The following is a 13,346-nucleotide window of genomic DNA, read 5'->3' on the forward strand; positions in this document are numbered from 1 at the left end:
CGAGCCGACTTGTCTCCATGGGTCTATTGCTGCCTCGGGCACCTTATGGTCGTTCTGCTGTGAGTCTTGATTATCGAATCGGACGCAAAGCTGATAGTTAATTGTAACGTTCAGGGCCTCCTAATGACGATGGAACACTCAAATTGCGTCCCGATTCAATACCTCGTTCTCTAGCTGTCTTGTCTCCATGGGTCTATTGCTGCCTCGGGCACCTTATGGTCGTTTTCCTGTGAGTCTAGATTATCGAATCGGACGCAAAACTGATAGTTAATTGTGACGTTCAGGGCCTCCTAATGACCATGGAACGCTCAAATTGAGTCCCGATTCAATACATCGTCCTCCAGCCGACTTGTCTCCATCGGTCTATTGCAGCCTAGGGCACCTTAAGTTCGTTCTCTTGTGAGTCTAGATTATCGAATCGGACGCAAAACTGATAGTTAATTGTAACGATCAGGGCCTCTTTATGACGATGGAACACTCAAATTGCGTCCCGATTCATTACTTCGTTCTCTAGCCGACTTGTCTCCAAGGGTCTATTGCTGCCTCGGGTACCTTATGGTCGTTCTCCTGTGAGTCTAGATTATCGAATCGGACGAAAACTAATAGTTAATTGCAACGTTCAGGGCCTCCTAATGACGATATAACACTCAAATTGCGTCCCGATTCAATACATCGTCCTTCAGCCGACTTGACTCCTTGGGTCTATTGCTGCCTCTGGCACCTTATGGTCGTTCTCCTGTGAGTCTAGATTATCGAATCGGACGCGAAACTAATAGTTAATTGTAACGTTCAGGGACTCCTAATGACCATATAACACTCAAATTGCGTCCTGATTCAATACATCGACCTTCAGCTGACTTGACTCCATGGGTCTATTGCTGCCTCGGGCACCTTATGGTCGTTCTCCTCTGAGTCTTGATTTTTGAATCAGACGCAAAACTGATAGTTAATTGTAACGTTCATGGCCTCCTAATGACGATATAACACTCAAATTGCGTCCCGATTCAATACATCGTCCTCCAGCCGACTTGTCTCCATGGGTCTATTGCTGCCTCGGGCACCTTATGGTCGTTCTCCTGTGACTCTAGATTATCGAATCGAACGCAAAACTGATAGTAAATTGCAACGTTCAGGGCCTCCTAATGACGATGGAACACTCAAATTGCGTCCCGATTCAATACATCGTCATCCAGCCGACTTGTCTCCATGGGTCTATTGCTGCCTCAGGCACCTTATGGTCGTTCTGCTGTGAGTCTTGATTATCGAATCGGACGCAAAGCTGATAGTTAATTGTAACGTTCAGGGCCTCCTAATGACGATGGAACACTCAAATTGCGTCCCGATTCAATACATCGTTCTCTAGCTGTCTTGTCTCCATGGGTCTATTGCTGCCTCGGGCACCTTATGGTCGTACTCCTGTGAGTCTAGATTATCGATTGGGACGCAAAACTGATAGTTAATTGTAACGTTCAGGGCCTCCTAATAACGATGGAACACTCAAATTGCGTCCCGATTCAATACATCGTCCTCCAGCCGACTTGTTTCCACGGGTCTATTGCTGCCTCGGGCACCTTATGGTCGTTTTCCTGTGAGTATAGATTATCGAATCGGACGCAAAACTGATAGTTAATTGTGACGTTCTGGGCCTCATAATGACCATGGAACACTCAAACTGAGTCCCGATTCAGTACATCGTCCTCCAGCCGACTTGTCTCCATGGGCCTATTGCTGCCTCGGGCACCTTATGGTCGTTCTCCTGTGAGTCTAGTTTATCGAATCGGACGCAAAGCTGATAGTTAATTGTAACGGTCGGGGCCTCCTAATGTCGATGGAACACTCAAATTGCGTCCCGATTCAATACATCGTTCTCTAGCCGAGTTGTCTCCATGGGTCTATTGCTGCCTCGGGCACCTTATGGTCGTTCTCCTGTGAGTCTAGATTATTGAATCGGACGCAAAAGTGATAGTTAATTGTAACGTTGAGGTCCTCCTAATGACGATGGAAAACTAAAATTGCGTCCCGATTCAATACATCGTCCTCCAGCCGACTTGTCTCCATGGTTCTATTGCTGCCTTGGGCACCTTATGGTCGTTCTTCTGTGAGTCTAGTTTATCGAATCGGACGCAAAACTGATAGTTAATTGTGACGTTCAGGGCCTCCTAAAGACCATGGAACACTCAAATTGAGTCCCGATTCAATACATCGTCCTCCAGCCGACTTGTCACCATGGGTCTATTGCAGCCTCGCGCACCTTATGGTCGTTCTCTTGTGAGTCTAGATTATCGAATCGGACGCAAAACTGAAAGTTAATTGTTACGTTCAGGACCTCTTAATGACGTTGGAACACTCAAATTGCGTCCCTATTCAATACATCGTTCTCTAGCCGACTTGTCTCCAAGGGTCTATTGCTGCCTCGGGCACCTTATGGTCGTTCTCCTGTGGGTTTAGATTATCGAATCGGACGCAAAACTAATAGTTAATTGTAACGTTCAGGGCCTCCTAATGACGATATAACACTCAAATTGCGTCCCGATTCAATACATCGTCCTCCAGCCGACTTGTCTCCATGGGTCTATTGTAGAGATGGGGGATCCGCTCTTGAACTAATTCATAGAGTTCAATCTTTCAAAGGAGTGAACAATCAGTGATTCAGAAAAAAAGAACGGTAGCTCCAAACGTTTCCCACGGCAGAGAGAGAGAGAGAGAGAGAGAGAGAGAGAGAGACGGAGCATATCAGCAGCGCCTCTGCTGGTCACAGCACAGTGCACGCCACACAACACAGCCAGCGCCGGCCTCTGCCCTGCTTCTACCTTGGCTGCCTGCATTGTGCAGTGCCCCATTGGATTTTGTGTTCCACATATGCCGTGGCGTCTCTGTGCGTCGTCTGCCGCGGCGTGTCTGGCGCAGCGTAACTTCGCATCGCACTCTGTCGGCGATCGTTTCAGTCGCACGTCCTGCCCTCTGGGCAGTTGATGCGAGCAACAGGACAGAGAGCCACCTAGCGGATAACATAGGAACTACTTGCAAAAACCCGCTCGCAAGGGAACGAACTATTTGTCTCGGAGCGGGTGAGTTCACCGCTACCCCCTCCCTCGGAACTTGCCCGCTCAACGCTCGCCCCACCGTCTCGACTCTAGCCAGAGCGTCGAGCAAAGCGACTCAGGTGTCACTGTGGTCTCTGCGGTCTCAGCTCACGCAGTAATACAGCTCGCGGCTCGACCTGCTCGACTCAGCGCCTCTGCATCAGAGTTCGTCCCCACTGGATATTGTTCTTCGTAGTAATGCCGCTATGTATATTACATTATTATGTTATGTATACATCAATTGTTTTTATTTTTTTTTTATTTGTTTAAACTGATTAGATTAGGTTCATGATAACTCCTCTTACTATAGGATTTTTATTATAGACACTCGAATTTACGCTTTAATTACGAGCGAACCGATAAACGTATCGCCAAATGTGATACACCAATATTTTCCTTGTTTTATTCTGCGTAAGGCTATATGCAGCACTTTCGTTTTACAGTCAAATTTATATTTTTTTTTTTCTTATTCTGGTACGGATTTCGCGATTTTAGGCGTCTTCGAAAGGAAACGTTCACTTTAAAAATATATGGCTTGCGATGTATTTGTATGAGGTTAATGAAATTTTAATACGTTATAGCCAAATATATTGTTAATGTAAATCTCAAGTTACAACATTTTCCGATCACCCAAAAAACCACGATAGTGCAAAATAAATCAATAATCAAAAACTTTGTCATATCGTGGAAATTTCAATAAACAATACAAAATTCTTACTCATTATCTGTGTTACTTCAAAATAGGATCAAATAAGATCAAAATACAGGTATAGTACTGGAATAAACCAAGTTTAAAGGGCAATGTGCCTTCCATTTATTTTATATTGTAAATGAGTGGTGAGTCATGAAAAAGAGCTAATTCATTTCAGGGAGTGAACAAATCTGATCCAATCTCTGAAAAGAACAGTTTTGCCCATCTCTAGTCTATTGCTGCCTCGGGCACCTTATGGTCGTTCTCCTGTGACTCTAGATTATCGAATCGGACGCAAAACTGATAGTTAATTGTAACGTTCAGGGCCTCCTAATGACGATGGAACACTCAAATTGCGTCCCGACTCAATACATCGACATCCAGCCGACTTGTCTCCATGGGTCTATTGCTGCCTCGGGCACCTTATGGTCGTTCTGCTGTGAGTCTTGATTATCGAATCGGACGCAAAGCTGATAGTTAATTGTAACGTTCAGGGCCTCCTAATGACGATGGAACACTCAAATTGCGTCCCGATTCAATACATCGTTCTCTAGCTGTCTTGTCTCCATGGGTCTATTGCTGCCTCGAGCACCTTATGGTCGTCTTCCTGTGAGTATAGATTATCGAATCGGACGCAAAACTGATAGTTAATTGTGACGTTCTGGGCCTCATAATGACCATGGAACACTCAAACTGAGTCCCGATTCAATACATCGTCCTCCAGCCGACTTGTCTCCATGGGTCTATTGCTGCCTCGGACACCTTATGGTCGTTCTCTTGTGAGTCTAGATTATCGAATCGGACGCAAAACTGATAGTTAATTGTAACGTTCAGGGCCTCCTAATGACGATGGAACACTCAAATTGCGTCCCGATTCAATACATCGTCCTCCAGCAGACTTGCCTCCATGGGTCTATTGCCGGCTCGGGCACCTTATGGTCGTTCTCCTGTGAGTCTAGATTTTCGAATCGGACGCAAAACTGATATTTAATTGAAACGTTCAGGGCCTCCTAATGGCGATGGAACACTCAAATTGCGTCCAGATTCAATACATCGTCCTCCAGCCGACATGTCTCCATGGGTCTATTGCTGCCTCGGGCACCTTATGGTCGTTCTCCTGTGAGTCTAGATTATCGAATCGGACGCAAAACTGATACTTAATTGTAACGTTAAGGGCCTCCTAATGACGATGGAACACTCAAATTGCGTTCCGATTCAATACATCGCCCTCCAGCCGACTTGTCTCCATGGGTCTATTCCTGCCTCGGGCACCTAATGGTCGTTCTAATGTGAGTCTAGATTTTCGAATCGGACGTGAACTGATACTTAATTGTAACGTTCAGGGCCTCCTAATGACGATGGAACACTCAAATTGCGTCCCGATTCAATACATCGTCCTCCAGCCGACTTGTCTCCATGGGTCTATTGCTGCCTCGGGCGCCTTTATGTTCGTTCTCCTGTGAGTCAAGACTAACGAATCGGACGCAAAACTGATAGTTAATTGTAACGTTAAGGGCCTCCTAATGACGATGAAACACTCAAATTGCGTCCCGATTAAATTCATCGCCCTCCAGCCGACTTATCTCCATGGGTCTATTGCTGCCTCGGGCACCTTTTGGTCGTTCTGCTGGGAGACTAGATTTTCGAATCGGACGTAAACTGATACTTAATTGTAACTTTTAGGGCTTCCTAATGGCGATGAAACACTCAAATTGCGTCCCGATTCAATACATCGTCCTCCAGCCGACTTGTCTCCATGGGTCAATTGCTGCCTCGGGCACCTTATGGTCGTTCTCCTGACAGTCTAGATTATCGAATCGGACGAAAACTGATAGTTAATTGTAACTTTCAGGGCCTCCTAATGACGATGGAACATTCAAATTGCGTCACTATTCCATACACCGTTCTCTAGCCGACTTGTCTCCAAGGGGTCTATTGCTGCCTCGGGCACCTTATGGTCGTTCTCCTGTGAGTCTAGATTATCGAATCGGACGCAAAACTAATAGTTAATTGTAACGTTCAGGGCCTCCTAATGACAATGGAACACTCAAATTGCGTCCCGATTCAATACATCGTTCTCTAGCTGTCTTGTCTCCATGGGTCTATTGCTGCCTCGGGCAACTTATGGTCGTTCTCCTGTGAGTCTAGATTATCGAATGGGACGCAAAACTGATAGTTAATTGTAACGTTCAGGGCCTCCTAATGACGATGGAACACTCAAATTGCGTCCCGATTCAATACATCGTCCTCCAGCCGACTTGTCTCCATGGGTCTATTGCTGCCTTGGGCACCTTATGGTCGTTCTTCTGTGAGTCTAGTTTATCGAATCGGACGCAAAACTGATACTTAATTGTAACGTTCAGGGCCTCCTAATGACGATCGAACACTCAAACTTCGTCCCGATTCAATACATCGTCCACCAGCCGACTAGTCTCCACGGGTCTATTGCTGCCTCGGGGACCTTATGGTCGTTCTTCTGTGAGTCTAGTTTATCGAATCGGACGCAAAACTGATACTTAATTGTGACGTTCAGGGCCTCCTACTAACCATGGAACACTCAAATTGAGTCCCGATTCAATACATCGTCCTCCAGCCGACTTGTCTCCATCGGTCTATTGCAGCCTCGGGCACCTTAAGGTCGTTCTCTTGTGAGTCTAGATTATCGAATCGGACGAAAAACTGATAGTTAATTGTAACGATAAGGGCCTCTTTATGACGATGGAACACTCAAATTGCGTCCCGATTCAATACATCGTTCTCTAGCCGACTTGTCTCCAAGGGTCTATTGCTGCCTCGGGTACCTTATGGTCGTTCTCCTGTGAGTCTAGATTATCGAATCGGACGAAAACTAATAGTTAATTGTAACGTTCAGGGCCTTCTAAAGACGATATAACACTCAAATTGCGTCCCGATTCAATACATCGTCCTTCAGCCGACTTGACTCCATGGGTCTATTGCTGCCTCGGGCACCTTATGGTCGTTCTGTGAGTCTAGATTATCGAATCGGACGCGAAACTAATAGTTAATTGTAACGTTCAGGGACTCCTAATGACCACATAACACTCAAATTGCGTCCTGATTCAATACATCGTCCTTCAGCCGACTTGAGTCCAAGGGGTCTATTGCTGCCTCGGGCACCTTATGGTCGTTCTCCTCTGAGTCTAGATTTTCGAATCAGACGCAAAACTGATAGTTAATTGTAACGTTCAGGGCCTCCTAATGACGATCGAACTCTCAAACTGCGTCCCGATTCAATACATCGTCCACCAGCCGACTTGTCTCCACGGGTCTATTGCTGCCTCGGGCACCTTATGGTCGTTTTCCTGTGAGTCTAGATTATCGAATCGGACGCAAAACTGATAGTTAATTGTGACGTTCAGGGCCTCCTAATGACCATGGAACACTCAAATTGAGTCCCGATTCAATACATCGTCCTCCAGCCGACTTGTCTCCATCGGTCTATTGCAGCCTCGGGCACCTTAAGGTCGTTCTCTTGTGAGTCTAGATTATCGAATCGGACGCAAAACTGATAGTTAACTGTAACGATCAGGGCCTCTTTATGACGATGGAGCACTCAAATTGCGTCCCGATTCAATACATCGTTCTCTAGCCGACTTGTCTCCAAGGGTCTATTGCTGCCTCGGGTACCTTATGGTCGTTCTCCTGTGAGTCTAGATTATCGAATCGGACGAAAACTAATAGTTAATTGTAACGTTCAGGGCCTCCTAATGACGATATAACACTCAAATTGCGTCCCGATTCAATACATCGTCCTTCAGCCGACTTGACTCCTTGGGTCTATTGTTGCCTCGGGCACCTTATGGTCGTTCTCCTGTGAGTCTAGATTATCGAATCGGACGCGAAACTAATAGTTAATTGTAACGTTCAGGGACTCCTAATGACCATATAACACTCAAATTGCGTCCTGATTCAATACATCGTCCTTCAGCCGACTTGACTCCATGGGTCTATTGCTGCCTCGGGCACCTTATGGTCGTTCTCCTCTGAGTCTAGATTTTAGAATCAGACGCAAAACTGATAGTTAATTGTAACGTTCATGGCCTCCTAATGACGATATAACACTCAAATTGCGTCCCGATTCAATACATCGTTCTCTAGCCGACTTGTCTCCAAGGGTCTATTGCTGCCTCGGGTACCTTATGGTCGTTCTCCTGTGAGTCTAGATTATCGAATCGGACGAAAACTAATAGTTAATTGTAACGTTCAGGGCCTCCTAATGACGATATAACACTCAAATTGCGTCCCGATTCAATACATCGTCCTTCAGCCGACTTGACTCCTTGGGTCTATTGCTGCCTCGGGCACCTTATGGTCGTTCTCCTGTGAGTCTAGATTATCGAATCGGACGCGAAAGTAATAGTTAATTGTAACGTTCAGCGACTCCTAATGACCATATAACACTCAAATTGCGTCCTGATTCAATACATCGTCCTTCAGCCGACTTGACTCCACGGGTCTATTGCTGCCTCGGGCACCTTATGGTCGTTCTCCTCTGAGTCTTGATTTTTGAATCAGAAGCAAAACTGATAGTTAATTGTAACGTTCAGGGCCTCCTAATGACGATGGAACACTCAAATTGCGTCCCGTTTCAATACATCGTTCTCTAGCTGTCTTGTCTCCATGGGTCTATTGCTGCCTCGGGCACCTTATGGTCGTACTCCTGTGAGTCTAGATTATCGAATGGGACGCAAAACTGATAGTTAATTGTAACGTTCAGGGCCTCCTAATAACGATGGAACACTCAAATTGCGTCCCGATTCAATACATCGTCCTCCAGCCGACTTGTTTCCACGGGTCTATTGCTGCCTCGGGCACCTTATGGTCGTTTTCCTGTGAGTATAGATTATCGAATCGGACGCAAAACTGATAGTTAATTGTGACGTTCTGGGCCTCATAATGACCATGGAACACTCAAACTGAGTCCCGATTCAGTACATCGTCCTCCAGCCGACTTGTCTCCATGGGCCTATTGCTGCCTCGGGCACCTTATGGTCGTTCTCCTGTGAGTCTAGTTTATCGAATCGGACGCAAAGCTGATAGTTAATTGTAACGGTCGGGGCCTCCTAATGTCGATGGAACACTCAAATTGCGTCCTGATTCAATACATCGTTCTCTAGCCGAGTTGTCTCCATGGGTCTATTGCTGCCTCGGGCACCTTATGGTCGTTCTCCTGTGAGTCTAGATTATAGAATCGGACGCAAAAGTGATAGTTAATTGTAACGTTGAGGTCCTGCTAATGACGATGGAAAACTCAAATTGCGTCCCGATTCAATACATCATCCTCCAGCCGACTTCTCTCCATGGTTCTACTGCTGCCTTGGGCACCTTATGGTCGTTCTTCTGTGAGTCTAGTTTATCGAATCGGACGCAAAACTGATACTTAATTGTAACGTTCAGGGACTCCTAATTACGATGGAACACTCAAATTGCGTCCTGATTCAATACATCGTCCTCCAGCCGACTTGTCTCCATGGGTCTATTGCTGCCTCGGGCACCTTATGATCGTTCTTCTGTGAGCCTAGTTCATGGAATCGGACGCAAAACTGATACTTAATTGTAACGTTCAGGGCCTCCTAATGACGATCGAACTCTCAAACTGCGTCCCGATTCAATACATCGTCCACCAGCCGACTTGTCTCCACGGGTCTATTGCTGCCTCGGGCACCTTATGGTCGTTTTCCTGTGAGTCTAGATAATGGAATCGGACGCAAAACTGATAGTTAATTGTGACGTTCAGGGCCTCCTAATGACCATGGAACACTCAAATTGAGTCCCGATTCAATACATCGTCCTCCAGCCGACTTGTCTCCATGGGTCTATTGCAGCCTCGCGCACCTTATGGTCGTTCTCTTGTGAGTCTAGATTATCGAATCGGACGCAAAACTGAAAGTTAATTGTTACGTTCAGGGCCTCTTAATGACGTTGGAACACTCAAATTGCGTCCCTATTCAATACATCGTTCTCTAGCCGACTTGTCTCCAAGGGTCTATTGCTGCCTCGGGCACCTTATGGTCGTTCTCCTGTGGGTTTAGATTATCGAATCGGACGCAAAACTAATAGTTAATTGTAACGTTCAGGGCCTCCTAATGACGATATAACACTCATATTGGGTCCCGATTCAATACATCGTCCTCCAGCCGACTTGTCTCCATGGGTCTATTGCTGCCTCGGGCACCTTATGGTCGTTCTCCTGTGACTCTAGATTATCGAATCGGACGCAAAGCTGATAGTTAATTGTAACGTTCAGGGCCTCCTAATGACGATGGAACACTCAAATTGCGTCCCGACTCAATACATCGTCATCCAGCCGACTTGTCTCCATGGGTCTATTGCTGCCTCGGGCACCTTATGGTCGTTCTGCTGTGAGTCTTGATTATCGAATCGGACGCAAAGCTGATAGTTAATTGTAACGTTCAGGGCCTCCTAATGACGATGGAACACTCAAATTGCGTCCCGATTCAATACATCGTTCTCTAGCTGTCTTGTCTCCATGGGTCTATTGCTGCCTCGAGCACCTTATGGTCGTTTTCCTGTGAGTATAGATTATCGAATCGGACGCAAAACTGATAGTTAATTGTGACGTTCTGGGCCTCATAATGACCATGGAACACTCAAACTGAGTCCCGATTCAATACATCGTCCTCCAGCCGACTTGTCTCCATGGGTCTATTGCTGCCTCGGACACCTTATGGTCGTTCTCTTGTGAGTCTAGATTATCGAATCGGACGCAAAACTGATAGTTAATTATAACGTTCAGGGCCTCCTAATGACGATGGAACACTCAAATTGCGTCCCGATTCAATACATCGTCCTCCAGCAGACTTGCCTCCATGGGTCTATTGCCGGCTCGGGCACCTTATGGTCGTTCTCCTGTGAGTCTAGATTTTCGAATCGGACGCAAAACTGATACTTAATTGTAACGTTCAGGGCCTCCTAATGACGATGGAACACTCAAATTGCGTCCAGATTCAATACATCGTCCTCCAGCCGACATGTCTCCATGGGTCTATTGCTGCCTCGGGCACCTTATGGTCGTCCTCCTGACAGTCTAGATTATCGAATCGGACGAAAACTGATAGTTAATTGTAACTTTCAGGGCCTCCTAATGACGATGGAACATTCAAATTGCGTCACTATTCAATACACCGTTCTCTAGCCGACTTGTCTCCAAGGGTCTATTGCTGCCTCGGGCACCTTATGGTCGTTCTCCTGTGAGTCTAGATTATCGAATCGGACGCAAAACTAATAGTTAATTCTAACGTTCAGGGCCTCCTAATGACAATGGAACACTCAAATTGCGTCCCGATTCAATACATCGTTCTCCAGCCGACTTGTCTCCATGGGTCTATTGCTGCTACGGGCACCTTATGGTCGTACTCCTGTGAGTCTAGAATATCGAATCGGACGCCAAACTGATAGTTAATTGTAACGTTCAGGGCCTCCTAATGACGATAGAACACTCAAATAGCGTCCCGATTCAATGCATCGTCTTCCAGCCGACTTGTCTCTACGGGTCTATTGCTGCCTCGGGCACCTCATGGTCGTTATCCTGTGAGTCTAGATTATGCAATCAGACGCAAAAGTAATCGTTAATTGTAACGTCAAGGGCCTCCTAATGACGAAGGAACACTCGAATTGCGTCCCGATTCAATACATCGTCCTCCAGCCGACTTGTCTCCATGGGTCTATTGCTGCCTCGGACCCCTTATGGTCGCTCTCCTGTGAGTCTAGATTTTCGAATCGGACGCAAAACTGATTTCTAATTGTAACGTTCAGGGCCTCCTAATGACGATGGAACACCCAAATTACGTCCCGATTCAATACATCGTCCTCCAGCCGACTTGTCTCCATGGGTCTATTGCTGCCTCGGGCACCTTATGGTCGTTCTCCTGTGAGTCTAGATTATCGAATGGGGCGCAAAACTGATTGTTAACTATAACGTATAGTGCCTCCTAATGACGACGGAACTCTCAAATTGCGCCCCGATTCAATGCATCGTCCTCCAGCCGACTTGTCTCTACGGGTCTATTGCTGCCTCGGGCACCTTATGGTCGTTATCCTGTGAGTCTATATTATGCAATCGGACGCAAAACTAATAGTTAATTGTAACGTCAAGGGCCTCCTAATGACGATGGAACACTCGAATTCCGTCCCGATTCAATACATCGTCCTCCAGCCGACTTGTCTCCATGGGTCAATTGCTGCCTCGGACCCCTTATGGTCGTTCTCCTGTGAGTCTAGATTTTCGAATCGGACGCAAAACTGATTTCTAATTGTAACGTTCAGGGCCTCCTAATGATGATGGAACACCCAAATTACGTCCCGATTCAATACATCGTCCTCCAGCCGACTTGTCTCCAAGGGTCTATTGCTGCCTCGGGCACCTTATGGTCGTTCTCCTGTAAGTCTAGATTATCGAATGGGACGCAAAACTAATAGTTAATTATAACGTTCAGGGCCTCCTAATGACAATGGAACACTCAAATTGCGTCCCGTTGCAATACATCGTCCTCCAGCCGATTTGTCTCCATGGGTCTATTGCTGCCTCGGGCATCTTATGGTCGTTCTAGTGTGAGTCTAGATTTTCGAATCGGACGCAAAACTGATAGTTAATTGCAACGTTCAGGGCCTCCTAATGAGGATGGAACACTCAAATTGCTTCCCGATTCGATACATCGTCCTCCAGCCGACTTGTCTCCTTGGGTCTATTGCTGCCTCGGGCAACTTATGGTCGTTCTCCTGTGAGTCTAGATTATCGAATCGGACGCAAAACTAATAGTTAATTGTAACGTTCAGGGCCTCCTAATGACGATGGAACACTCAAATTGCGTCCCGATTCAATACATCGTCCTCCAGCCAACTTGTCTCCATGGGTCTATTGCTGCCTCGGGCACCTTATTGTCGTTCTCCTGTGAGTCTAGATTATCGAATCGGACGCAAAACTGATACTTAATTGTAACGTTCAGGGCCTCCTAATGACGATGGAACACTCAAATTGCGTCCCGATTCAATAGATCGTCCTCCAGCCGACTTGTCTCCATGGGTCTATTGCTGCCTCGGGCACCTTATGGTCGTTATCCTGTGAGTCTAGATTTTCGAATCGGACGCAAAACTGATACTTAATTGTAACGTTCAGGGCCTTCCAATGACGATGGAACACTCAAATTGCGTCTCGATTCAAAATGTCGTTCTCGAGCCGACCCTTCTCCATGGGTCTATTGCTGCCTCAGGCACCTTATAGTCGTTCTCCTGTGAGTCGAGATTTTCAAATCGGAGGCAAACCTGATACATACTTGTAACGTTCAGGGCCTCCTAATGACTATGGAACACTCAAATTGCGTCCCGATTCAATACATCGTCCTCCAGCCGACTTGTCTCCATGGGTCTATTGCTGCCTCGGGCGCCTTTACTGTCGTTCTCCTGTGAGTCAAGACTATCGAATCGGACGCAAAACTGATAGTTAATTGTAACGTTAAGGGCCTCCTAATGACGATGGAACACTCAAATTGCGTCCCGATTCAATACATCGCCCTCCATCCGACTTGTCTCCA

The sequence above is a fragment of the Schistocerca cancellata genome, chromosome 2 (genome assembly GCF_023864275.1).
Source record: "Schistocerca cancellata isolate TAMUIC-IGC-003103 chromosome 2, iqSchCanc2.1, whole genome shotgun sequence".
Taxonomy (NCBI): Eukaryota; Metazoa; Arthropoda; class Insecta; order Orthoptera; family Acrididae; genus Schistocerca; species Schistocerca cancellata.